The 27,362-nt window shown below is 46.6% G+C and overlaps 1 long non-coding RNA gene across 2 annotated transcripts; it reads right to left on the bottom strand.

Annotated features, from left to right (window-relative positions):
• Positions 1–2,100: 2,100 nt before the first annotated feature.
• LOC142591261 (uncharacterized) lies at positions 2,101–27,362 on the bottom strand. 2 transcript variants are annotated; one of them, XR_012830422.1, is made up of 4 exons: positions 27,230–27,362; positions 20,316–20,468; positions 7,555–7,675; positions 2,101–2,348 (listed from the first exon to the last, which is right to left on the bottom strand). It is a non-coding gene; the product is annotated as an uncharacterized LOC142591261 (long non-coding RNA). The 2 variants fall into 2 exon arrangements; XR_012830421.1 differs by lacking the exon at positions 27,230–27,362 and adding an exon at positions 26,953–27,142.

The following is a 27,362-nucleotide window of genomic DNA, read 5'->3' on the forward strand; positions in this document are numbered from 1 at the left end:
CCCCCACCAATCTGACGGCCATATAAAGAAAAATTCTCTCTCTCTCTCTCTCTCTCTCTCTCTCGTGAAACGTTTCCATTCACGCATAATACATATTCCAGTGAAGCTTACTCACCTACAATGCATAACCAAGCGAAAAAAAGCAAGAACAGACGACAAGCTGTTCCAAAGCGACCGCGAATCTTGTCGTTTGTCCTCCAACATTAGCGACCCGCTGATAATTTTTACGTTTCATATAATTGTACATGCAATAACAAGTTCTGATAGTTCAACAAAACAAGTTTTTGTGAAATATTAAAACTAAAACAGCTTTTTACGTGCTGTTTAGTAGAAAAGGAATCATTGTGACAGAGGGAACGGTGCTTGCCAGGCGCGTCTTCAAGGTGTCCTGGCTTTCCGAGAACAATGCCAATCCGAAGTCACAATATACCGGCATCCACATCCATACCACCGCACAGCAGCGTCAGATTTCCCTCTAGGTAATATAGTGAGAAACCCTATCCGGTGATACGATCCATAGCATTCTTTGCTTGCTTACGCGGATATGAGCCATTGCATTTTTGCTTGGTTACGGAGCTGCGGGTCATTGCTGATGACGGTGGGTGTTTCTTTTGAGCTTGTTTTTAATTGAAACGCACACTGTTCTGTCCGTTGTATCCGTGATTTTGATGAATGCATGCATTGTATGCTTCATTTTGCTGAGCGCTTGTACCATCTGCTTACTGGGCTATGACCAAATGCATTTTTGCCTTCTTACCGGGGTGTGAGCCAGAGCTGATAATGATAGGTGCTTCTTTTGAGCTTGCTCTTTATTCAAACGTAACCTGTTCCGTACGTTGTAGTCGCGATTCCAATGAATGTATGCACTGTTCGCGTCGCTTTACTCAGTACTTCTAGCCCGTGCATTGCGACGAGGATGAGCCATAGAATTGTTACTTGCTTACGGGTGTTTGAGCTATTGCTCATGACGATAATTATTGTTCATGGATGGACAAGAGAAATGTCGACCACCGAGAGGCAAAGAGGTTCGCTGTAAAAATAGAACGTAACACAAATCTGTTGCGCTACTCTATGCGAAGAAGAAATAACAGCATGGCAGGCAGGTAAGGCTTACCTGACCACAAGGGATGTCGTTGAGGCACGCAACAGCAACGTCCATTTCGGTGCGCGCGTGTAGTACAAAGGAAAAGTTTTACGGAGTTACAGCTCAGCGAGCCAGCGAGCCCAGTAGGCCAGCGTAGGCGCCAGTCTGCATGCGTGGTATAACATACTCAGTGGCGTCTACGCTGACCAACTGGGCTGCTTAGGCATAATTCTCTATTGCAATTAATTGAACTAGCGCCATACGCTTAGGTAAGCGCAACCGTTAAAGCACTATATACTCGACGCTTACTAACCAACCCGTAGCTCTTCGGCAGACCTAGAAGACAGATGCCAGGTCTTGAGTCAAGCGGCAAAACTAGAAATCAACAACAGCCGCCACATACACCCTCAGCACTCCCTGTCGCTTACGTTTTCACCTGAGCTCGAAAACAGCCGAACGGTTCCAAACTGCAGTATCTGCTACAGTGGCACTCGGGCTTGCAGCACGAGGTGGCGGAAAAAAACTGCGCGTACTGGTTGTGCGACACCCCGTGATTTTTGTTTCAGGCATTGCATGTTCACGCTTTTGCTTCGTCCTTTCTTGTTCCTTCTTCAGCCTTGTGCATTCGCGTGACTTGATAAATGGAACCTCGCCATTTTCTTTCAGTACAATGCTGGCGCCGTATTCATTACAGGTAAAAAATGTGTCGAAAGAGTGGGCACTTCTTACAGTGTGGCGAACGCGCACCGCTGGTAGGTTGCAGGACAGAAAGTGTGCTTAGTGAAAAAGGAAGCGAAAACACTATGGTAGAAAGAGGTAAAGAAAAGTTTGCTTCTGCTTCTAACAGCTTTAAATGAGGGATGTTTCCGAAAGCGGCCCAGAATACCTTATTTGCGTGGGTAGTAAACCTGTAGTGATGGATATTGTGGATCAATGTAGTATTGACGCGCGTATTTGAAAGCGTTTTTTTTTTCTTTGCAGTAAAGCAATCACTATGTTACATTTGCACCGTTTATTTGAAGCGATGGAGCCCTACTCAAGCTTAATTTGACGCGCCTAATTTTTTACGAAAAAACGCATCATGGGTTTGTTTTATGATCCTTCACCGCTGCATTGATCGACGCCGTCTACATAGTCTCCAACATTACAAAATTATGGAAACTTCACTCAATGTGTTTCAAGGTATCATTTCTTTGTTTTTGGACAGCAATGAGGCCATTTTCCTCCTTGGCCATTAGAAGGTGTGTCTTTAGGAGGAGGACACCTGTGTAAGAAAAAATGAATGATCACACAAGGTAGGCTTTGAAATATGAACATCACCTATTCAAGTTTAAATAATTATATTGCCGGACGTAGCGTACTGCAGTTTAAGAATATTTCCTGCGCTAGGAATACCTGCACCAATTAATCAAAATACGAAATTTTATCACCAACATTTTAGCGCTTGATTCTGAAGAAGCCCCTTGAAATGATGAATTTTGTCTTGTGAATTCTCAAGACAAGCTTATTTGGTTTGATTTATTCGGTAATGCTAGTATTTAAACTGGGACGTCAAATCTACAGCAAAACACATAGTTGAGGTTACGTCCACACGAGCGGGGAAACGCGCGTGGTTGCGCTCGAGACGATAGCGGGTGCAGCTGGAGTGATTAGAACTGAGCGCTATTTTATCATGCGCTGGCTGCTGCCGAAAGGAGGGCCTCAAATCTGGCCTTCAAATGCAGGTGCATTTTGCCACGCCCCACCTTCCCAATACAATAATGAACGCATTTTTTAAAATAATTTTTGTAGACTTCTTTAAAACTCTACAACATTTAGTGTAATAGAGACTGTAAATATGTATTATCTGCACCGCCAGAAATTTTTACCACCACAAATTGGGTGGGCTGTAGAGCGAAAAGGCCCCTATGGTGTGAGTCAAACATCTTGCGTTGGCTGCAGCCCGTGTATTGGCACTCCGGTATATAAATGGCGTAAAAAAACACAGGTTACATTTATTCACGCATTAGAACTCTTAACGAGCCTAATCAATGTAGAAACTATTGTTTCCTTTTCATTCTTATAGTCTGATTTCCATCCATGTTTCTTAGTCATTCTTCAAAACAACTTCTGCTCTGCGTTTCTATCTCTTCAAAAGAAGCCCAAGCAATGTCAGTTAGGAGGACCGGATTTGTGATTTTACTTTGGGTCCGTAAAGCCAGTCAGCTTACCTACCTCTTGTTAATATCTAATCCCACTATATTTCTAATTCAAAGTACAGAATTGCATTTGCGAACGTCAGCGCTGGCCTCTTTACGCTTTTTCCAATTTCCTCGCACTCGGTCCTATTTACTTCAGCCTTAAACTGATCTGTCTTTGATTATTGCTGTATTCCACTTCTCTTTCAGTTTTAGAATATCATGGTGGAAGCTTTAGTAGATCTGTATTTTGTTTATGCATACGACAAATTATTCATGTTGCTTGAACACGGGTATAACTTCCTGTCGAATTTATACCAAATAATTACTTGTCTCTTCTATAAAGATAATGATTCGCGATGTGCTGGTCGTGGCTGGTCGTGGCTGGTCGTGGCCTCGCCAGGCATACACGCAAGTCTCGTTCTCTAACTAGCATTGTCCGCTAGTACCACTATGTTATGCGCATATATCAGCTTGAGGACCTCGAGTTCCACCTGTTGTGCCACGGCTATCTCCTCCCGAGCCGGTGGAGAAAAAGATGCCTCCCGTGCCTCTAGCGCGAAAAAGGAACAGGCTGGCGTTGTTGTGCCATACCACGTGGCTATTATCGAGGCGAAGGGAGCTGCCATACTATGAGCACCACGTACATATTAGCGAGCTGACGAGAGTTCTCCCTTCTCCGCGACGAATCAACAATTCGACACGGGAGGCGACTTCAAGAAGCGCCCAGCCACCTTCGGGAAGAATCAAGAATTCGACGCAGGTGACGTCATCACCCTGCCCCGCCTGGTTCCTGCCGAGGAGGAGTCGCCAAATGCATTTAAGGGATAACTGGCCCGTTGTGAAGAAGGAGAGTGTCGCTTCCAGCCGCCCAGTCGGTCTGATGCGCTGTTACTGCTTCTTGTGCGCTATTATCCACTATCTCTAATTAATGTATAAAGTTTTTCGTTTCTTCTTCGTCTACGGAAAGAGTCCGTCTCTCGTCCCCCACCAGCTACTTTGTAGGGATGAGTACCGGACGTTTGCCTTTCGCATCGCCAGACTAAGGACAATTGCTCAAGTATTCTGAAAGGATTGTAGTGGTTTTGTCTTAGTTCGCTTCAGGCCTTGCATAGATTTCGTGCTTGGGAAGCAAAGCTAATTTCGAGGCGAAAGCAGAGACGAGCCGTCAGATGGTGATGGAGAAGCTCAGGATGCAGGACCTTCTTCGTGTTTGTCAGGACATGGGTATTTCGTCTGCCGCTGCAAGGCGAAAGAAAGCCACTCTGGATGGAATGAGGGCACAAGAGGTAACTTAGGAGCAAGACGAAGTGGTTTGGGGAGACATTCTTGAGAGGAGAAGCGAGAAAAAAATGCGCGACGAGGAGAAAAAAAAAGGCGCGAGGAGACAGAGGATGAAAAATGCGCGAAGAGCGAGATTCTGCTCTTAAAATGGGACAACCGGAAATAGAGCAAATCGGAATCAGCTCGGCGCGTTCAAGTCCCATTTCCGTTGGAGACGATACGCCTAAACTGAAAACACATGACCTGATCCTACCATACCGGGTAGGCAGTGATATCACACTTTTTCTCGTGGAATTTGAACGCACCTGTGAAAAGATAGGGCTGGACGAAAGCCTTAAGGTCTCAAAAACGTCTTTCAGCTGTCGCAGGAGAGGTCACGGAAGTTCTCGTGCGCTTGTCTAACGAAGACGATCAGAACTACGGAAAGGTAAAACCCACGCTTCTTCGCAAATACCGCCGCTCTGACAAGGCATTTCGACAGCGGTTTAGACAGGCAAAAAGGGGCAGCGATTCGCACACTGAGTTAAAAGAGGGGCTCAAAAGTACAGAAGTGTATGGCAGCCACGACAAGGTGTTTGAATGCATAGTACTGGAGCAGTTCAGTTAGACTTTGGCTGCAGGATATGCTCCCAGAGAGAGATAGAAGAAACTTTATTATAAAGTGAAAGGATTTGTGTGGTTGGGGCCCTCAGTCCAGGGCCCCAATGGCTGTCGCTACCGCTCGTGCTCGTCGTATCAGGGCCAGCCAGACCTGAGGCTCGGAGCGACTCCCAGAGGTAGACCTAGAGAAGGGAGCGCAGCTTGCAGAGGGATATCACATGCGCCGAAACTTCCAAGAAAAATCCATTCAGGAAGATAAGCTAGAAAAACAGGACTACTCTGTAAAAAGGTCTTCCCTTGGCAACGCAATTTTGCTGAATAAGAAATCATCTACGAGTGACGAGTTCAGCAAAGGAGTATCGACTAAGGCTGAGGTGGCAAGGGAATGGCTAGGAGAAACAGTCCAGTCGGCTGGGGCCGCTAAAGCTAAGGCAAACGTAGAGCGCGCGTTCGAGGCCCGGGGACCAATTATCTGCTTCCGTTGCTACAACGAAGGTCATATTTCCTCAAATTGTAAGGAACAAATCGCGTTCGCCAGCATTAACCAGTCAGAAGAAAATCCGAGGCTGCTCGAGCTATATATGCAGGATGTCGTGGTAAACGGGAAAATGTGCAGGGCACTTGGCGATTCCGCCGTCACCATAGATGTTATTCATCCGTCCTGTGTTTTTGCCGGTGACTATACAGGGAAAGGCACCTGGATCCTTCGAAGGCGCTTTTGGAAGGTTGCAAACCGAGACAGCCGTGAAACCAAGCTTACCCGAACACTCTTCCTATCATTTTTTGAACAAAGCGGAGCAGCTTTTAGAAAACAAGGGACGCTCATTCACTACCAGTCTGGCTTGCATGACATTAAATCGATCGCCGTCACGCGCCCTCTCAAAGAAACTCGAAAGCTCATCTTCAACCTAGGAAACTGACTATGTAACTTTCTCACAGTGGCAGTCTAGGCCGGGAGATTTGGCTGATGAAAAGCATATGACTCAGACTAGTGACCACTATGCAAGGAAGAAATTTCATTGTGATCACAAGGGATAGTGGTTGAGGAGCCTTGCGCGACTCGGAAAAACGGGTCCCCGAGGGCTGAAATGAAAGCTTCATTGCTTTTCTCGCATCTTTTTGGTAGGAGCACCTTAGTAGGGTTGAACGAGAGACGCTTATCGGGGCACAGAAAACTGACCCTTCGCTAACTGTGCTGCAGGCTAATGTAAATAAAGGAGTGGCCCGAAAGAACATCTCGTTCTACACTAGGTCAGGTCTGAAGTACCGTAAATATCAGGATTTCAGGAACCAACTATTCGTGCCAGAAAAGTACCGACCACAGTTTTTAGAATTAGCGCATGCGAACACTTGGGCGGGTCCATTCGGTATGAGGAAGACAAAGGCTAGGCTAGTGCAAGATTTCTACTGGCCAGGATGCTGGAAAGAAGTTGACACACTTGTTAGGTCATGCGACGCACGTAAGCAAGTTGATAAATCCAACGACAAGTGAGAGAATTTCACTAGGAGCGAGCCAGGGCAAAATATAATGTTTCTTCGATCGCCTCAGCTGTGTCTTGCGTGCCGGAATGACTGTGAAGAATTGCTTTGCAATGTATTCTTTATGTAGTTATTCTCTTTGAATGTGTCTTCTTTAAGAGCACTATTCGTGGAGGCCTTTATCCCGGACTCTTTCCGTGTTTAGTAGAATAGCCGTAATGGCGCTGTTGAGAGCACAGAGGGGGTTGGAGCGTTTGTTTTCATGGAATTTGGTCTGGTGTTATGGAGAGCATTGGGAGGGTGCTCACTTTTACTGAAGTGGTGGGCGTTTATTTGCGTGTCTTCTGTGTATTGCGCGTATGGTAATGAAACTCAGGTGGTTAGAATATTTGTGGATTTCCCCACGACGGCGCGCCTCATAATCGGGCCGCGGCACTGGCGCCTCAAATTACAGAATGCAAGCATTTTTAAAAACTTTCGCGTTATGAGTTGTTTTCTCCGACCATTTCTTCTAGATCCAAATTGTGGTAGTTTAGTCACCGCTTCTCTCGTATCGCCAAGCAATCGCAACGCACGAGTATGCGGAAACAGATATGACAACCGAACAGATATTTTTTTCTTTTGGTTCCGAAATACACATACGCGCTTAAATTTTCTTACGTAAAGAGGTGTTCGTAAGTTGCGTACTGAAATTAGGCTCCTGTGTGAATGACATTATTTTTCATAGTATACATAAAGTGCGCGTTCTTGAACATGTTTTTACATTTTATTACCATCCCAACTTAAAAGAATATAAAAACTTTTTGAAAAATGAATGCATGAAGAGATTCCTGCACATACAATTCTAAGGGCGAGACAGTACAAAACCGTTAGCAGAAACAGTTTTACGTGGCAGCAAGCATGCTGAATAGGCTGTAAGGCACAGCTTACCCTCTTATTGTTACCTGCGTTGCGTTAGGATGACACAATATTACTTCGCAAGGTGTACCGTGTGTACCATAGAAATTGAGACTGCTTTTAGGAAGACGCAGATTGTGGTACTTGCATTGACCTGCGACCAAAAAAAAATCGCAAGCCTTAATTGTTTCTGCGAATTCAGCCTTAATAAGAAATACAAGTTTTCCTTTCAAATGTATTGCACTGTGTCGCCGACAGCTATTATCATTGCTACAGATACGATGAGGAGTATCTCTGAGAAATTCATTTTATGCACATAACGACTTTAAGCATTAGAGTGAGCTTCTATAAAAAATACAGGAAGATATTTCCATGACATATCGTTGTAGCATTCCAATTGAAAAAAAATTCTCGTTTATCAGGAGATGGACGCTTTTTGCAAGCACTGCATCATTTCACTGAATGTGCTAACGCAAGGAATTTAAGCGAAATGACGGTTTATACTGGCTGAAAACTCTTGGACCCCAGAACACTATGATAATATTGTCTTCATAGATACCTACAGCAATTTCCGTATTCTTGCAATCAGTAATGAAGATAAGTGTCAGTAACTAGATTTCCTACTATTTATTGCAGCACCGGATAATATTTTTCACATTACCACCAACCGCACAGTCTCTAGACTCCCCTCTAAAGTTTGTTGCATTTGGGACACGGGCCGTCGGGGTCTAGTTGCGACGGTGTTTCACTTCTGAGGTTCCAGTCTAGGTCCCAGCCACGGCGCCTTATTTCTATGGGGCTGAAATGCGTGCACTTATGCAACCTCAAGTGGTGAATATAATCGGGAGCCCCTCGCTACAGCGTGCCTCATAATCAAATCGTCATTCTTGCACATGAGACAACTGAATTTGATGTATTTTGGGGGGAACATCTCTTTGTATGTATTTATAATCCAGAGCTGCAACTTTATGCTTCTCTAATAGCAAACTGTAACTTAAACAGGGCCACAGTAGGACGCTTTCAACTCGGAAGCTTGCACTTGCTGCTCATAGGTTGTTAATACTAATGCTGGGATTGAGATATCTTTTCTAACTCCGCAGTTGCTCTACAAGTTTATTTCTTAATATTTAGGAAGCCTTTTTGCCTGTTTTTGTGGTTTTCCTGGTGTCACATTAGATATTGACTTCGTTTCATTTACCAGTGAGGCTCAGCAATTTTGTTTGTGAAATGAAAAATTACACAAGGCTCAGCAATTTTGTTTGTGACATGAAAAATTACACAAAGAATGCTTCAAGGCCGGCCACACGAACCTATATAAATATATATAAAGTTCAAACTTAGCTATGTTTTTCAGATGTTATGCAGTAATTTTAATTCTCACCACTCAAGAATGAAACCGAAATTCAGTTACATGAAAAGTAACCTAGATGAATATGAATACGTTTTCATATGTCATTGTTTCACATACTTCGATGTATTTGTATACTGTCTTAAAAGTTTGGTGTGTTTTGCCGAGTTCCCTTCTAGAACACGGCTGGAGCAGGGAATATGATCCCTAAATCACACACGTGTCACCACCAGCTCAAATATTATTTTGTAGATCTCCTACATCAATAGATATCGATCCTCATGAACACAAGGACAGTCATACCGGCTAGCGACAACTGCGGAAGTCAGGAGAGGCACTCTGTGGCTGCTTTTTTTTGCAAAATGGCTGAAAGTGTTGTTTAGCAGACTTCACAGACTGAACGATCGTGCCTACACAGACAACAGAAGCCCGAGACATCCAGAAAGCGCTGATCCACCACTCGATGATTTGAAAGACTGTGTGATTCCCTCTAAGACTGGTAGCACGCCTGCAGCTAATCCGCAGCAAGTCCTTATGCAGGTTTCTTTGTGTGTGCACCAACTGCAGGCGCTTTGGGAAGGGATTTCCCGACTTCGCAAAGCCTATCTCACAAAATGAAACATCGAGCTTACATATCAAACAATTACAGCTGGAAGCATTTAAGACCCCAAATTACGCCTGCAGTTAACAGCACTTTACACACGCATTGACGGAGGCGAGGATGCCTAAATTCACCCCGCCGCAAGTACCAAATGAATTCAGGCATTCCTAGGCCATAGATAAGCTGGAATTGACATTGTTCAGATCCAGATAGAAATCCACTTACTAGACCACTCAAAAGGTCCGATCATTTGGACTACGGCGAAAATCTCGCTGCGACCTAAACGGTTGGCTCTGCAAATTTATAAGTGACTTCCATCTCTTGTGTTGGCTGCTTAGTCTGAAAACTCTTTTCGCCGCCTTCCACGCTCTAGCCTAAGGCTGTTGAAATTTAACTACACTGTGATGTGCAGGTCTAGATGGAAATAGTATGCAGCCAGGTGCTTTTTTCGCGTTCCTGTGAATCCGCCGCTTCTCAGCTAACAGGGCAATATTACTTTACTGGAATTATAGGTGTCCATCAAAACACCAAAACCAAAGGACAGTGTTCCGGAATTATCGAGAAAAAAAGCTTCTTTGCGTGTTCAGAATGCAAGACTTGTTTTTCCAGTACGCTTAAGCGTGTGTGGGCTACACATTTTTCCAGCATAGAGAAGACCAAAAAATACCAACAAACCATTCTAATTTCCTTCGTGTGTCCTCAGCAACGAGGTGAGGCTTTCTTTTTTCAACCTTCATGACAATTGAACGGTAGGACACGTCGCTTTATAATGTAACCGTGCCAGGATAACGCGGACATAACCCATCAGCCAACACAATAGTGGTTTGTTTCAAGCCTACGTACCAATTATAGATTTTAGACAATCGCTTGTTGTCATCGTCATCATCGTCACCAGCCTGGTACGCCCACTGAAGGGCAAAGGACTCTCCAATACTCCTCCAAGCGCGCCGGTAATGCACTAATTGTGGCCATGTTGTCCCTGCAAACTTCTTAATATCATCCGCCCACCTAACTATCTGCCGCCCCCTGCTATGCTTTCCTTCCTTTGGAATTCAGTCCGTAACCCTTAATGAACTTCGGTTATCTTCCCCCCTCCTTACACGTCGTGCTCATGTCCCCCATTTCTTTTTTCTTGATTTCAACTAAGATGTCATTAACTCGTGTTTGTTCCCTCACCAAATCTGCTCTTTTCTTATTCCTTAACGTTACACCCATCATTCTTCTTTCCATAGCTCGTTGCGCCGTCCTCAATTTAAGTAGAACCCTTTTCGTAAGCCTCCAGGTTTCTGCCCCGTAGGTGAGTACTGGTTAGACACAGCTATTATACACTTTTCTCATGAGGGATAACGGCAACTTGCAGTTCATGACCTGGGAATGCCTGCCAAATGCACCCCAGCCAATTCTTATTCTTCCGATTATTTAGACTCATGATCCAGGTCCGCGGTCACTACCTTCCCTAAGTACATGTATTCCCTTACCACTTCCAGTGCCTCGCTAGCTATTGTAAATTGCTGTTCTCTTCCAAGACTGTCTAACATTACTTTAGTTTTCTGCAGATTAATTTTAGACCCACGCTTCTGCTTTGCCTCTCCAGGTCAGTGAGCATGCATTGCAATTTGTCCCGTGAGTTACTAAGCAAGGCAATATCATCAGCGAATCGCAAACTACTAAGGAAATCTCCATTAACTTTTATCCCCAGTTCTTCCCAATCCAGGTCTCTGAATACCTCTTGTAAACGCGCTGTGAATAGCATTGGAGAGATCGTATCTCCCTGCCTGACGCCTTTCTTTATTGGGATTTTGTTGCTCTCTTTTGGGAGGACTACGGTTGCTGTGGATCTGTTATAGATATTGGCGCAACTATATTTGGCAGAACCATAATTCATTGGGTATGCGCCAGTGGGGACGACGCTGAAGTAGCGCGGGTTTTTAGGTGAAGCGGGGGCAACGAAGAACACGTTGTTGTTGTTCCCTTGGACGACAGGTAAAGTGCGTTTCTTGGCGGGGCTGCTACGCATACTCGTCGATCCCACGTCGTTACACTGGTGGAGGTGCGGGGTATTCTTCATGCTTGGCACCCCTTCGCGGCGCCGACGATCGAGCCCGGAATCACCATCGCGCATCGAAACACCGGTCCACCGCTTCAGTCGTCGCCTGCTAGGCTTAGCGCCCGAGTCCAGTCCCCTGCAAGAAACTTCGAGAAATCGTTTGCCTCCTACAAATAACATGGCCACCGCAGCTCCATCGCAAGTAACACTACAGAATCCTATGGTCCCGGAGAGCTTTCATGGTGATGCCTTTGAAGACGTCCAATATTGGCTAGACCAGTTCGAGCGCGTCGCCCAGTATAACCATAAGACCAGCTCGGCGGACAAACTCTCGAGTGTCTATTTCTATTTGAAGGACAATGCTCGTACGTGGTACGTAAACCGGGAGAGGAGCTTTGCCACGTGGGACGACTTCCGCGCACAGCTGCTGGATACCTTTTCAAGCATCGACAGGAGGGAAAACGCGCAGCGTCTCCTTGAAATCCGCGTTCAAAAGCCCAATGAGAGTGTTGCTATGTTCTCGGAAGACATGGCCCGTCTTTTCCGTAGGGCAGACTCAGACATGCCAGAGGAAAGAAAGCTGCGATATCTCTTGCGAGGAGTGAAGGAGCAACTGTTTGCCGGCCTTGTGAGAAATCCACCGACAACAGTGGCACAGTTCACAAAACACGCTACAGCCATTGAATGGGCCCTGCATCAACGATACCGCCAGCATGACATGGGCAACTCGACGGCGAACACTTCCGTACTGGCTGCGAGTAACGACATGTCTCTGCGTGAAGTTGTCCGCGAAGTGGTGCGAGAAGAGCTTCGGCAGCTCGGCTTTGTGGTTGCGCCTACGGAACCGACGCCAGCGTTATCTTTTGTTGCTGATGTCGTCCGGGAGGAAGTCCGGCAAGCTTTTTCAGCGCCAGACTGTGGCAACGTTCCGCGGCGCCTCACTTATGCGGAAGCTGTTCGCCGTCCACTCAACGCAATTTCAACGCCGTTGACACTCATAACTACAACACCACCTACGCCACAAATAAAGCCGACATCGTCACCCTCGTCGGCTCTACCAACCCCGCCGATCATTCCAGCACAAACAACGCCGTATTTTCGACTTGCGCACGCCACCGCTTGGCTCCATGGAGAGTTACCGCCGAACTACCAGCGTCGGAAAACCGATTTGTGGCGCACCGTCGACCGTCGCCCAGTGTGCTACCATTGTGGTGAAGCTGGACACGTCTATAGAGTTTGCCGCAAATGGAACAACTATCGCACCGCTCAACAACCAAGCTTTCCTGCCAACTATGCTTATTCTCCGTACGACGGTCGACGCGCTTACAACGACGCTCCTGTGAACAGTCAGCCACCAAATACGACGACGCCCCGACCACGCTCTCCTTCTCCATCTCCGGCGCGCTACAATTCGCCGACTCGTCGCAGCTTTGCCGACCTCACTAGGGGCAGATCGCCTAGCCCTCGACGGGGAAACTAGCCGCAGCGACCTCCGGGGGTGAGGTTTCCAATACTCTGCCTGCTCCACATCCCCCGTTATCGACGAACGACGACGTGAAGACTACATTGACGAAAAAGACGCCCAGCACAACGACGAATACGACGAATAGAAGTACGAAAGACGTAACTGACATCGTCAGCGCTGAGCTCATCGTTTGCATTGACGGCCACGAAATAGCCGCTCTGGTTGACAATGGCTCCCATTCTTCAATCCTTAGCTTACAGGTCGCTGACAAACTGAGGAAGGTGAAGACACCATGGCACGGGCCCAACATAAGAACCGCCGGAGGTCAGTTGATGACACCTGTCGGGAAATGCACAGCCCGACTCTTAATCGCCGGTTCAACCTTCGTCGTCACCCTCGTCATCCTTACTGAGTGTTGTAAAGAACTTATACTGGGCATGGATTTCCTACGGGAGTACGGCGCCGTGATTAACATCCGTGACAGAAGCGTCACATTTGCCACGAGTTCGGATAATGTCACCCATGAGAAGCCACAACAACCTCGCTTACGTATTGCCGCGGACGACGTCATACTTTTGCCGCGGAGTTGCTCCCTCGTGCAGGTGCGCTGTGACAGCCTGCAAAGTGGGACTGGTGTAGCCGAACACATCAGTGCGCTAGCACTGAATTGCGGTGTGTCCATTGCCAGAGCACTTATCAATGTAATCGACGGAAGCGCCGAACTCTTGCTGACAAATTTTAGTAGGGAGCGCCAACACATCGTTAGAGGTACTGCTGTCGCCTATTTCGACGAAGTGACAGATATACAAGACTGCCACTTAGCGCAGGAGTCGGCCTCTACAATCCACACAGCTGCACCTATTGTAGACGTTAATCCGACGTTAACGGCCGTTGAGCGGAACCGTCTGCTTGAGCTCATCGAGCAGTACCAGGGCTGTTTCTCCTCTGCGTCACGAGTTGGTCAAACGCCCCTTACGAAACACCGCATCATTACTGATGTCGACGCCAGACCCATCCGACAAAACCCTTATCGTGTGGCCCCAAAGGAACGCGAAGCGATACAAAAACAAGTGAAGACGATGCTAGAAGATGGCGTTATTCGACCATCTAATAGTCCGTGGGCATCACCTGTAGTTTTAGTGAAGAAGAAGGACGGTAGCCTGCGCTTCTGCGTCGACTATCGGAAGCTCAATCAGGTCACAAAGAAGGACGTTTATCCACTGCCGCGTATTGATGATTCCTTGGATAGGTTGCGAAACTCGTGCTACTTTTCCTCAATGGACTTGAAAAGCGGTTATTGGCAGATCGAAGTGGATGAGAGAGACCGTGAGAAAACAGCCTTTGTGACTTCTGACGGACTTTATGAATTTCAGGTACTTCCTTTCGGTTTGTGTTCGGCGCCAGCAACATTTCAGCGTCTAATGGACACTGTGCTCTCCGGACTCAAATGGCAAACATGCCTGTTGTACTTGGATGACGTGATTGTCTTTTCCGCAACGTTCGACGAACACTTACGAAGGCTGAAAACTGTTTTTGACGCGATACGCTCTGCCGGTCTTACTTTGAAGCCTGAGAAGTGCCATTTTGGTTTTCATGAGCTCCAGTTCCTCGGTCACGTCGTCAGTAGCCAAGGAGTCCGACCTGATCCGGATAAAATTGCCGCCGTCGCTAATTTCCCGATTCCATCAGACAAAAAAGCCGTGCGACGTTTTCTGGGACTGTGTGCATATTACCGGCGATTTATTGCGAATTTCTCGCGTATCGCATGGCCGTTAACACAGCTCACCCGAGAAGATATGCCTTTTACTTGGGGCGAAGACAAGCAACGGGCATTCCACGAGCTCCGGCAACGCATGCAATCGCCTCCCGTATTAGCACACTTCGATGAGGAAGCCCCGACGATATTGCATACAGACGCTAGTAATGTCGGTCTAGGGGCGGTGCTAGTACAATGGTAGGGCGACAGCGAAAAGGTGATTGCTTACGCCAGTAGGACACTATCCCGAGCCGAAGCTAACTACTCCACCACTGAAAAAGAATGCCTCGCAATGGTATGGGCAGTTCTGAAATTTCGTCCGTATTTGTATGGTCGGTCTTTCACCGTCGTTAGTGACCACCATTCCCTCTGCTGGCTCATTAATTTGAAAGATCCTTCCGGCCGGCTCGCAAGCTGGAGTCTTCGACTCCAAGAGTTCGACTTTGTTGTTACATACAAGTCGGGAAAACGGCACGCAGACGCCGACTGCCTTTCTCGGTCTCCTGTTGAGCCGGCAGCACAAGACGATGACGACACGGTTTTTCTGGGACTCGTGGATACTGCCGATCTTTTACGCCAGCAACGGGATGACATTGAATTGCTGCCGCTTATTGATTACCTCGAAGGACGAACCAACCGCGTGCCGAGGCTCTTTGCAAGAGGGGTGACATCATACTACTTGGTCGCAACGTCCTCTACAAGAATTTCTCGCCTAGCGGCAGCAACTCCTTACTTGTTGTTCCATCACCGCTTCGACGTGAAATCTTACACGCCTGCCACAACGAGCCGACTGCTGGGCACTTGGGCTACACTCGCACATTGGCACGGATTCGGCAGAATTACTACTGGCCGAGACTTACTGCGGTCGTTAAACATTACGTTCAGACATGTCTGGATTGCCACCGTCGTAAACCGCCATCCGTCAAACCAGCCGGCTTACTGCACCCCGTTGACGTACCGGCCACACCATTTGCACAAGCAGGCATGGACTTTCTGGGCCCCTTCCCAACGTCTACTACTGGTAATAGGTGGATAATCGTTGCGACGGATTATCTCACTAGATATGCCGAGACAAGTGCCCTGCAACGGGCAACAGCAGATGAAGCGGCACAATTTTTTCTGGAATCCATCGTTTTAAGGCATGGCGCTCCCGCAGTAGTTGTCACGGACAGAGCTACTGCGTTCATGGCCCAGTTTTTAGATATCGTTCTACGTCTAAGTGGTACCGCCCACCGGAAGACAACAGCGTATCACCCTCAAACGAACGGACTGACAGAACGACTCAATAGGACATTGGCTGATATGATAAGCATGTACGTCGATGTAGAGCATAGGAACTGGGACGAGGTTTTACCTTATGTCACCTTCGCGTACAATACGGCTCGTCAAGAGACCACTCGCAAGACGCCCTTCAGTCTCGTATACGGCCGTGAGGTTACAACAACATTAGATGCAATGCTCCCTCATGAATTTGACGACAACGAGACGGGTGCTGAAGAGATAACACACCGAGCAGAGGCAGCTAGGCAGCTTGCGCGTCTGCGAATCCACGAACAGCAGGACATTGACGCCAGACGCTACAATCTTCGGCACAAAGCCGTAACATACAACATCGGCGACAAAGTGTGGGTCTGGACACCTATTCGACAGCGTGGGCTCTCTGAAAAGCTCCTACGTAAATACTTCGGGCCCTACATAGTTCTCCGACGCATCAGTGACGTCAACTACGAAGTCGTTCCAAACAGCTCGCACTGTTCAAAGCGCCGACGGCATTTACCCGAGGTCGTTCACGTGCTGCGTATGAAGCCGTACTATGAGGACTGCCAAGACTGCGCAGTTCTTTACCGCTGCTTTCCAAGCCTCTATGATCGGGACGATGATCTTTTCTAAAGGGGGAGCAAATGGCGCAACTATATTTGGCAGAACCATAATTCATTGGGTATGCGCCAGTGGGGACGACGCTGAAGTAGCGCGGCTTTTTAGGTGAAGCGGGGGAAACGAAGAAGACGTTGTTGTTGTTCCCTTGGACGACTGATAAAGTGCGTTTCTTGGCGGTGCTGCTACGCATACTCGTCGATCCCACGTCGTTACAATATCTTCCAGCATTTTTACATACGGCTCGTCTACACTCTGTATCCGCAATGCCTCCATGAATGCTGAGGTTTCGACTGAATCAAACGCTTTCTCGTAATCAACGAAAGCTATATATAATGGTTGGTTGCATTCGGCGCATTTCTCTACCACCTGATCGATAGTGTGAATATGGTCTATTGTTGAGTAGCATTTACGGAATCCTGCCTGGTCCTTTGGTTGACAGAAGTTTAAGGTGTTCCTGATTCTATTTGCGATTGCCTTAGTAAATATTTTGTAGGCAACGGACAGTAAGATTATCGGTCTATAATTTTTCAAGTCCTTGGCGTCCCCTTTCTTATGGATTAGAATTATGTTAGCGTTCTTCCAAGATTGTGGTACGCTGGAAGTCATGAGGCATTGCGCTTAGAGGGTGGCCAGTTTTTCTAGAACAATCTGCTCACCATCCTTCAACAAATCTGTTGTTACCGGATCCTCCCCAGCTGCCTTCTTCTTTTCCATTTTCCCAAGGCTTTCTTTACTTCTTCCGGCGTTACTTGTGGGATTGCGAATTCCTCTAGACTATTTTCTCTTCCATTATCGTCATGGGTGCCACTGGTACCGTGCAAATCTCTATAAAACTCCTCAGCCACTTGGACCATCTTATCTATATTAGTAATGATATTGCTGGCTTTGACTCTTAACGCATACATCTGATTCTTGCCTATTCCTAGTTTCTTCTTCACTGCGTTTAGGCTTCCTCCGTTCCTGAGAGCATGTTCAATTCTATCCATATTAAACTTCCTTATGTCAGCTGTCATGGGCTTGTTGAATAACTTGGAAATTTCTGCCAGTTCTATTGTAGCTTTAGGGTTAGAGGCTTTCATACATTGGCGTTCCTGGATCAGATCTTTCGTGCCCTATGATAGCTTACTGGCGTCCTCTCTAACGGAGTTGCCACCGACTTCTATTGCACACTCCTTAATGATGCCCACAAGATTGTCGTTCATTGCTTCAACACTGTGCTCTTCCTGAGTTAAAGCCGAGTACCTGTTCTGTGGCTTGATCTGGAATTCCTCTATTTTCCCTCTTACCGCTGAAGCATTGATCGGCTTCTTATGTACCAGTTTCTTCCGTTCCCTCCTTAGGTCTAGGCTAATTCGAGTTCTCACCATCCTATGGTCACTGCAGCGCACCTTGCTGAGCACGTCGACATCTTGTATGATGCAAGGGTTAGCGCAGAGTATGAAGTCTATTTCATTTCTAGTCTCGCCGTTCGGGCCCCTCCACGTCCACTTTCGGCTATCCCGCTCGCGGAAGAAGGTATTCATTATCCGCATAATATTCTGTTCCGCAAACTCTACTAATAACTCTCCCCTGCTATTCCTAGTGCCTGTGCCATATTCCCCACTGCCTTGTCTCCAGCCTGCTTCTGGCCTACCCTGGCGCTTAAGTCGCCCATCAGTATATTGTATATTGTTTTGACTTTACCCATCGCCGATTCTACGTCTTCATAGAAGCTTTCGGCTTCCTGGTAATCGTGACTGGATGTAGGGGCGTGGACCTGTACGACCTGCAATTGGTACCTGTTATTAAGTTTGACAACAAGACCTGCCACTTTCTCGTTTATACTATAGAATTCCTGTATGTTACCTGCTAGAGCCTTATTAATCAGGAATCCGACTCCTAGTTTTCGTCTCTCTGTTAAGCCCTGGTAGCACAGGACGTGCCCGCTTTCGAGCACTGTATATGCTTCTTTTGTCATCCTAACTTCACCGAGCCCTATTATATCCCATTTACTGCCCTCTGATTCTTCCAATAGCACTGCTAGACTCGCCTCACTAGATAACGTTCTAGCGTTAAACGTTGCCAGGTTGGGATTCCAATGGCGGCCTGCCCGGAACCAGGGATTCTTGTTGTAAGGAATACCTAATGTGTGACATGTTAGCGCTGCTATTCGTAGCGCAACATCAGTGCAACTAAAGTTACAGTGAGCCACGTCGATCCCTAATCACTCATATTCCATTTGTTTATGTGAGATGAATCCGGTAACGCCTCAGTTTAAGATCACCTAGTTTTAGGTTTTAGTGCTGCGAGTCAAGAACAGTTCCACGTCATGCTTTTCTCTGTGCCGCCTCTCTTCTTTCTGAATTTCGCATGGAAGTTTTACGGCTTTCTCATTAGTGTTCGAATAGTGTCTCTCTGCCTTGTTCTGCCTATTCCTATCTAGATTGTTCCTTTTGTGTTCGTCTGTCGTACGCTTTACTGATCTAATAAAACAGCCTGCTCAAAAGCATCCGCACTCTGTCGGTTGGTTGTTCTGCTTAGACCAACAGAAGAGGTTACCGCGTACCTCAGCATTTCGTGGGCCCACCTGGAAGTCTTGCATAAAAATGATAAACGAGTCAGCGCTTTTAATCTATAAAACAATAAACATTTAAATGTGACTTTCTGTTTTTTTTTACATTGGTAAATATTGATTTATTAACAATAAAACCTACCTTCCTCACTGGAATACATCATCAAAAACGCCGACAGAGGTGTCCATCTAAGTAGGTAGCTTTGATGTTGCGAAAGGGACCATTCTTATAAACTCTGCGCGATCAGTGTCGATGACATCCTCGACCTTTGTCTTCTACTATATGATGCGACCTGTACGGACCGCTGTCTTTACGTAATTCAGCCAATATGCTGGTTTTTAAAAGGCAACCACTTGGTCCATGTGTGTTCTACCTCCTACTTTTTCGTCTTTGCTATTTCTGTCATTGAAGAATTGAAGCGGTTTTTAATAAATCTTAACTCATGATTATGTGCAATTATGCAGAAGCAGAAGAGGTGTGAATCAGTCACCCTTCAGTGTAATTATCATAGTAAATTGAATTACCTTAAGGAACCTAAAGGGATTAGACATAATCGTGCGCGCATGATGTCGCCATCCGGGCTGTATCAGCATGCTCATGATTACATCTGGCGCTTCTCATATTCAACGTTTCTGGAGTGCATATGACATGGTCGTGTATAAAAATGGGTTCGCTTTAATGAACTACTGTTTCTGTTGGTGTTCTGAAAATAAGGTTAAATTAGCATGTGGACATGACTATTCTCCTGATGTGGAGTTTAGTCATCAAAGACGGACTCGTAATATTTAAGCCGTTTTTAGTGATGTAATTAGAATTAGATTAGCAGTGTTTGCCATCAATAATATATTGGGGAGTGTGTTATGGTGACACATTGGGTATCACATAGAATGAAACCCTGGCGATAGCGGGCTACTATCGGGTGGTGCGCTCTGATTAAAGTTTTGAAGTGCAGGATGAAGTTTTTTTACACAAGAAGGTTTTGCCTATGCCCCTACTGCGTCCGACACACCATATTCGAAGGCGTCAACTATGATTCTTACGCTCAGTAACCTTTTTACAAAAGTTTTGCGCTATTCACACCAAGTATAAGGATACACTTCATGCTGAAGTAGCACAACGGCAGCAAAATACTTCCACTGTGTCTTACCGTCCTGATTTGGTACTGGGACATCAACAGATGTCGACCTTCGTTTTCCTTTTGCTTGAGATTCACAAGGCACTCGGAAGAGATGTAGTGCGAGAATGACTATAAACATTGCTGCCTTCATCGTCATGATGACTTTTCGTCAAGTTTGAAAATCTGAAATAAAAGAAGAGCTCCAAGAGAATCGTGAAAACCTTCTTTTCAATCTTGTTGAACAAAGCAAAGCGAACATCAAAGCAATGCAGCCACATTAACGCGACAGCGTTTAGCGCCCCCTGTAGCAGAAACTTCGGTGTGGGCATCTGGCGTTGGCGTCCCGTGAACGGAAATTGCCGCATATATTTAGATATTGTATACGCCGCGCCTTGATAAATCACATGAGGTATAGGAAGGTTATATTGTCACGTGTACTTGTTTGTCTTTATCGGGCAACACGTTTCACCGCCTAAGAAATGTTATCGTACAGCGCAGGACACGCCTGCGTGTAACGGAAGTTTCTGGAATGTTATCGATGCTTCCATCAGCTGTCTGTGACCACGCCTTGTGTAATCTGATCGCATGTGTGCGCGACGCGAATGATGTAGAACATTGTTGAAGGCACGCGGGTCCCAGCGATTACTCTGGAACATTCGACGACTGATGCATAAAAGCCGACGCGCTTCACCCGCTGATCCGATTTTCGACGATCTCCGACCGTGTTCGCCGCTATCGTCGTCTTATAAGTGTAGCCTGTTTTTGTGGGCACAGGCTCGCCCAGTAAAAGTTAGTTTTGTCTTTCACAGTATTGCTACTGTGTTCTTCAACGTCACCACCACGTGACATCACTGCGGCGACGTGCTAGCAATATACGTCGACGTCGAACACAAGACCTGGGATGCCGCCCTGCTGTACGTAACATTCGCTTACAACACGGCGGTGCCACAAACAACACAGATCACGCCGTTTAAGCTGGTTTACGGCAGGAACCCAACGACGACCCTCGACGCCATGCTCCCGCACGTCACTGACGAAAAGGATCTTGACGTCGCTACCTATCTCCAGCACGCCGAAGAAGCCCGACAGCTCGCCCGCCTACGGATCAAGAACCAGCAGCGTACCGACAGCCGACACTACAACCTCCAACGACGCTTCGTCGAGTACCAGCCCGGCGACTGTGTTTGGGTATGGACCGCGATACGCCAACGAGGACTGAGTGAGAAACTATTGTGACGCTATTTCGGACCCTACAAGGTCATCCGGCGTATTGATGCACTGGACTATGAGGTCGTGCCAGGCGGCATTTCACATTCACAGCGGCGCCGCGCACGATCTGAAGTGGTCTACGTGGTGTGTCTTAAACCATTGTACGGACGCTGACGAACTTTCTTATTTTGTTATTTGCTTTACTACGAGTGCATTTCTTTATTACTTTCGTTTGTTTGCAGCATCGGGTCGATGCTTTTTAAAGCATCACAGTATTCACACGTGTACTTGTTTGTCTTTATCGGGCGACACGTTTCACCGCCTAACAAATATTATTTTACAGCGCAGGACGCGCCTGCGTGTAGCGGAAGTTTCTGGAATGTTATCGATGCTTCCATCAGCTGTCTGTGACCAAACCTTGTGTAATCTGCTCGCATGTGTGCGCGACGCGAATGATGTAGAACTTTGTGGAAGGCACGTGGGTCCCAGCGATTACTCTGGAACATTCGACGACTGATGCATAAAAGCCGACGCGCTTGACCCTCTGATCCGATTTTCGACTATCGCAGACCGTGTTCGCCGCTATCGTCGTCCTATAAGTGTAGCCTGTTTTTGTGGGCACAGGTTCGCCCAATAAAAGTTAGTTTTGTCTTTCACAGTATTGCTACTGGGTTCTTCAACGTCACCACCACGTGACAATACTGTCATGCTGTTCCATCACTAAAATGGCTGATATATTGTCTTACATTCTCGATAAAGTTATTCCTCGGAATTTTGAGGATGACAACCCAGTAACAAATATCATGGAACAAAACAGCCCACAGCGCATGTCTTTTATGTTACATCCTCTGAGACTCAAGTAATAAAAGTGCGAAACAATAACAACCTCAAAATTGTGTAGTGTTCGTTTTGGCACGGCTGTACACAACCTCCGTGATCGGATCACGCAAGAGGCCGCGTGTCTACCAGAAAGCTCACGTTCGTGCACACCGTTCGCCGCCAGCGTTCCTCAGTAAACATTTTGTGATGTTACGTGCCAAAACTATGATCTAATTATGAGGCACGCCATAGTGGCGCACTCTGGAATAAGTTGGACAGCCTGGGGTTCTTTAACGTGCACCTAAATATATTTGCACGGGTGTTTACGCATTTTGCCTCTATGGAAATGCCGCCGTAGTGGCTGGGATTCGATCCCGCGACCTCGTGCTGAGCAACCCAACATCATAGTCACTAAGCAGTCATGGTTCTTTTTCTTTATTGCCGGCTTGGCACGCAGAGGTGCAACACGCGCGCATGCGCTGAAAGTGCATACTTTCTGATGAGTAAAATTGGGCCTCCACACTTTTCACACCTTTCCTGAGCCGCTGCAGGCTAACATACACTTTGTCATATTTGTGAAGGTAAACAAAGAACTGCTATCTTCAGTATTGCTTTCACTGATAGCGTTTTTTTGTGACACTTATGCCACTACTAAGCATTTCCTTTTCTGCAATCTTATAAATAGCCAGCAGAACATTTTGCTGGGCTAGTTGGTGCATATTACTGAAGTACTATAGCGCGAAACAGACGACACAAGAAGAAGAGACACGGACGAGCGCTTACACGTGGTGTACAGGGCCAAATGACTATAAATGATAATGGTTACGCGATACACAAACACCGCCGTAAGGGAGTACCCCATAAAAAACTAAATGATTAGGAATATTCACCAGGCGCGGGCGGCGCAGCAACATGCTCAGATTTAACTATGGGCTTCTAAAAATGACATCTCACTTTCATACAGAATTTTCGATGGTTCGCTTACGCATTCAAGGCCTTTAAGCGCTTGTCCGTGTTTCTTCTTCTTGTGTCGCCTGTCTGGCGCTATAGTACTTCAGTTACAAATAGCATTGACATCTATTTATTTCCGGTTGTAATAAGATTACTGCCTGACTACGGTAGCATTTTAGCACTAATGCTATCTGCGAATGGTAGAGTGTAAATTGAAAAAAAGGAACTAGTTAATTTTGCCTGCGCAAAAAAACAAAGTATGTTTTTTCAATACGTACACGTTAGAGTGCGGTCTCTTCTCGCCCTTGGTCAAGACGGCACAGCGAAGGGCCTATAAGGCGACCATTTATACTACCGAAGACAAACGGCTGTTATTTTTTTTTTTCATTTGTACAATGGATATTTTTCTTGCAGTGTCGGCGTTAAACTTTTCAGTAACTTTATCATCACCTTGAAAGGCTACAAGGGGAATTGTTTACTTGATGCCAATGTCCCTTACAATATGTCAATGTTCCTACTCCTATATCCACTCAAAGGGTGCTTATTCGTGTATATGAAATGGAAGGAATTCACGCAGCTGTTCAAGGGATTCACACAGCTGTATTTATTTGAGTTGACGGAGACAGCATCCTTATTCTGTGGTGTCCCTGTTTCTTCCGTTTCTTTGGTGCCTACATCCGCCTTCGTCAAGTTCCTTCGTAACAGACATGAGCAGCGAACGCGTCCACCTGTTGCTCTCCTTGGTGTAGCATCAACACCATCAACCTTCGACAAAACGCTCGTTTGCGATTGCGGTTTATTAGGCATGAAATGCATTTTTATTTAGCTCCCGTTGCTGGCGACCTTCAAGTCACGTTGAGCCAAGAGCCAGAGTCATTATTCAGACACTCAAACGAGGGGATCAGGGCAAATTGCGAGTACAGATCGAGATCATTCCGGCAACCACTGTTGTGGTTGTGGAAAAATGTGGCGTCTTGCCCCCAACTCTTTGTACAGGACCGCATTACATACGCTACCTATTGCCCAAACAAGAAACAAGAACATTACTTCCGAGTTTTTCCAATGTTTGTTCACATTATCACTCAAGCTGTAACTTTTAGTGTGCTGATGTTTTATTTGTGATTTCCTGTAGCGACATTCAATAGGCAGATACAGGGCACTACATACTTCTTTGTAATCTTTTGGCTCTGAGCGCTGAACGCCAGCGGTCCGCGAGTTCCGCTTTGCGGTTTTTGCGTCACCTACAGAGATGGTGTCACGCTGCGTCACGCCTCCTCCAGGCGCTTCAACTCGCCGCAGTGTTATGCTAGTTGTGGTGTTGCGCTGCTAACCACGAGGTGGCGGGATCAAATCGTGGTAGCGGCGGCCGCATTTCGATAGAGGCGAAGTGCAAGAACGCCCGTGGTCCCGTGCATTGAGGGCATGTTAAAGATCCCCTTGTGGTCAAAAATATTCCGGAGTGCCCCACTACGGCGTGCCTCGTAATCAAATCGTGGTTACGGCACGTAAAACCACAGAATCCAATTCATTCTTCTTCTAGCTGGGATGTGTGCTCTCTCTCCCTGATTTCTCTTGCTGCCTTTCGTGCAGCCTTCAGCCGGATTTCTCGTACTAGTACGGTATCGTCCATATAGACCATTTCAGTGCATTGCGTGGTGGGATGTAGTTTGGTGGGGTGTGCCATGGCGAACGTGCACTACACCCATTATAAAATTGTAGCTAATATCGTCTCCAAGCAATCTGCTTAGCTGGCTGCCATTTCATACTTACATCTGCTCTCCATTACGGGAAAGCCAGCATGTTGTACAGCGGAGCTGTGAAGCTTTCGGTAAGTCCGTTTCGAGCCGACAGAACACTCGGCCCAGCTGTGCGTCGCCGAGCAACGCAACCTGCTCGTATGACGCACGTGCGTAGGGCACTGCAGTCTCGCTGTAGCCTGCGAGAGCTTGCCTCTACCCAGCCGAGGAGACGCAAGTGTTCGCTTAGCCGTGACGTCTCTGGTATGCTAGAAAGCGGCGCGCCGACAGACGTGTCACCTCTCTCGTCTAGTGAACACGCATGCGCAGCTACCACGGAGCGACCGAAAGGCAGGACTCCGCAGGAAGATGCCGCCTACAATGAAGCTCGGCGCGTGGCTCAGCGGGTCTACGAACGACGAAGGAGAGACGATCCTTCCCATCGCGCCGAGGCCGCCGCCGATAAACGCCGTCGCCGAGCCGAGGATTCCGAGTAGCGAAGCCATGCATAACATCGCAAAAAATAGCCAAACCTAGCACCACTTTATGTGAATCTAGCCAAGCCATGCATAACCTCGCAAAGCTAAGAAAAACCTAGCAACACATTGTATGTAACTACCCGAGCCATGTATTCCCTCGCAAAACTTAGCAAAGGCTAGAAACACTTAGGAAAACCCGGAACTAGCTCCGCTGGGACCCAGCCTTGAACCAGTTATGCGAACTGCGCACATTTCTTCTTTTTTGTTGTTGAGAATCTTCTATGGATTGTCGTCCGCCGCATTAGCTGCTGCGAGAGAACCAGTGAGATTATTCTGGTGCGCTATGCATGCATATGTAGCTTAATGGGTAAAGAATTGGGCTGCTGCACTACGGACCCAGATTCACGGCCCGCCATCAGGCACGTTACTAATTATTATTAAAGCTACTTGGCCAGATGTACAAAGATAGGTCATGTTAATGCTTTGCATTAAGAGACAACAGAGCTGAAACCACATTGTCTGCCTTGAGCTTGCGATGCTCTAACATGTGAGCTACAGCGGCAGTTGCCCCGATGTCTATTTTCTTGGTTAGCTGCCCATGTGTACTAAGCATAGTCCTGGGACTGCTAAGCAGCAGCACTCACAGTCATGATGGCAGATGTGAAGTATCCTTTCAAACACCCACATTACATAGCACAGGATCTTTGAAGCAGACAACAGGGCAATAAACACTCATTTTTCACCATGAGACATCAAGCAGCCAAGACATAGGTAGCCTATGAGCGAGAAAAATCAGCGGAATCACGGGGCTCAATGTTTTGTTTATAACAAGCATTTACTACAACAGACAACGAAGCAAGAGTGACTGTATAGAAAAATGGGTTAGAGATGATGGCAATCCCTGGCAGCTCACAATACAATTATTTCTCTACAATTTATTGTCTCAAGATATCTGGCAGCAAATCTTCTGGATTTTTCTTCTACTCTGTCTTTTGCGACTTAAATTTTAAATGTGTGTAATACTTTGTGGCAGCTTCGTGGCATCTTAAATGGTTAAGCAACTCCATATCTAAAGCTTTTGCAGAAGATTTGCCACCTTTCTAGAAAAATAATGCTCTAGTGTCATACATCGCTAAAACCACTACTTGATGAGGCGATTAATAAACTGATGTATATTTAATTTTGAAAGTTCCCGTAAAAGCAACAGCAGCAGTAACGTAAGGGTCCTTTACCAAGTCGCGTCCAACATACATATCGTATGATTTAACTACACGGCTCACGAAGGAGCTGCTAAAAACCTTTAAGTGAAGGAAATAGGATTTTGTTATCTCACTGAAACGAATGAAAGCCTCTGACCCCCCTTCCGCGGTCAGTGCAAGCAGTCAGACACGTAATTAAATACAGCCATGTGTTGCAGTGAATAAGAGGCGCATAACGTAGTCATACTATAGAGATGCGGAAAAAAAGACTTACGCACGAGATAAATATCACAGGACCACATCCACACTGGAGTGCATGCATTGCTGGCGCGTGGAAGCTGCCGCTGTTCTTTTTACATTGATGCAACGCGTAGGAATTGCAGTAGTAATTGTTCGAGGCACCACCGAATCAATTATCCTGCGATCACTGTGAGGCCTGGGACAACCGTTCCGTCTTCCTTCGAATTTCGAGATCACGTCGACCACAGCTCGAATGTGGAACCGGTTTTTACAAGTGTCAGCAAGAGAACGGGTAATGGCACGACACTTACCTTTGCTACAAGTGCGTCGCGGTAGCAATGGCAGCTGGGCAACAAATATCATCAAACCCTGGCCCACCGCACCGCAGTGACCGCCATTTAAAGCTCCTAAACATTCGCCAAAAACAAAAATCGAGCCACGTCA

The sequence above is a fragment of the Dermacentor variabilis genome, chromosome 8, assembly GCF_050947875.1.
Source record: "Dermacentor variabilis isolate Ectoservices chromosome 8, ASM5094787v1, whole genome shotgun sequence".
Taxonomy (NCBI): domain Eukaryota; kingdom Metazoa; phylum Arthropoda; class Arachnida; order Ixodida; family Ixodidae; genus Dermacentor; species Dermacentor variabilis.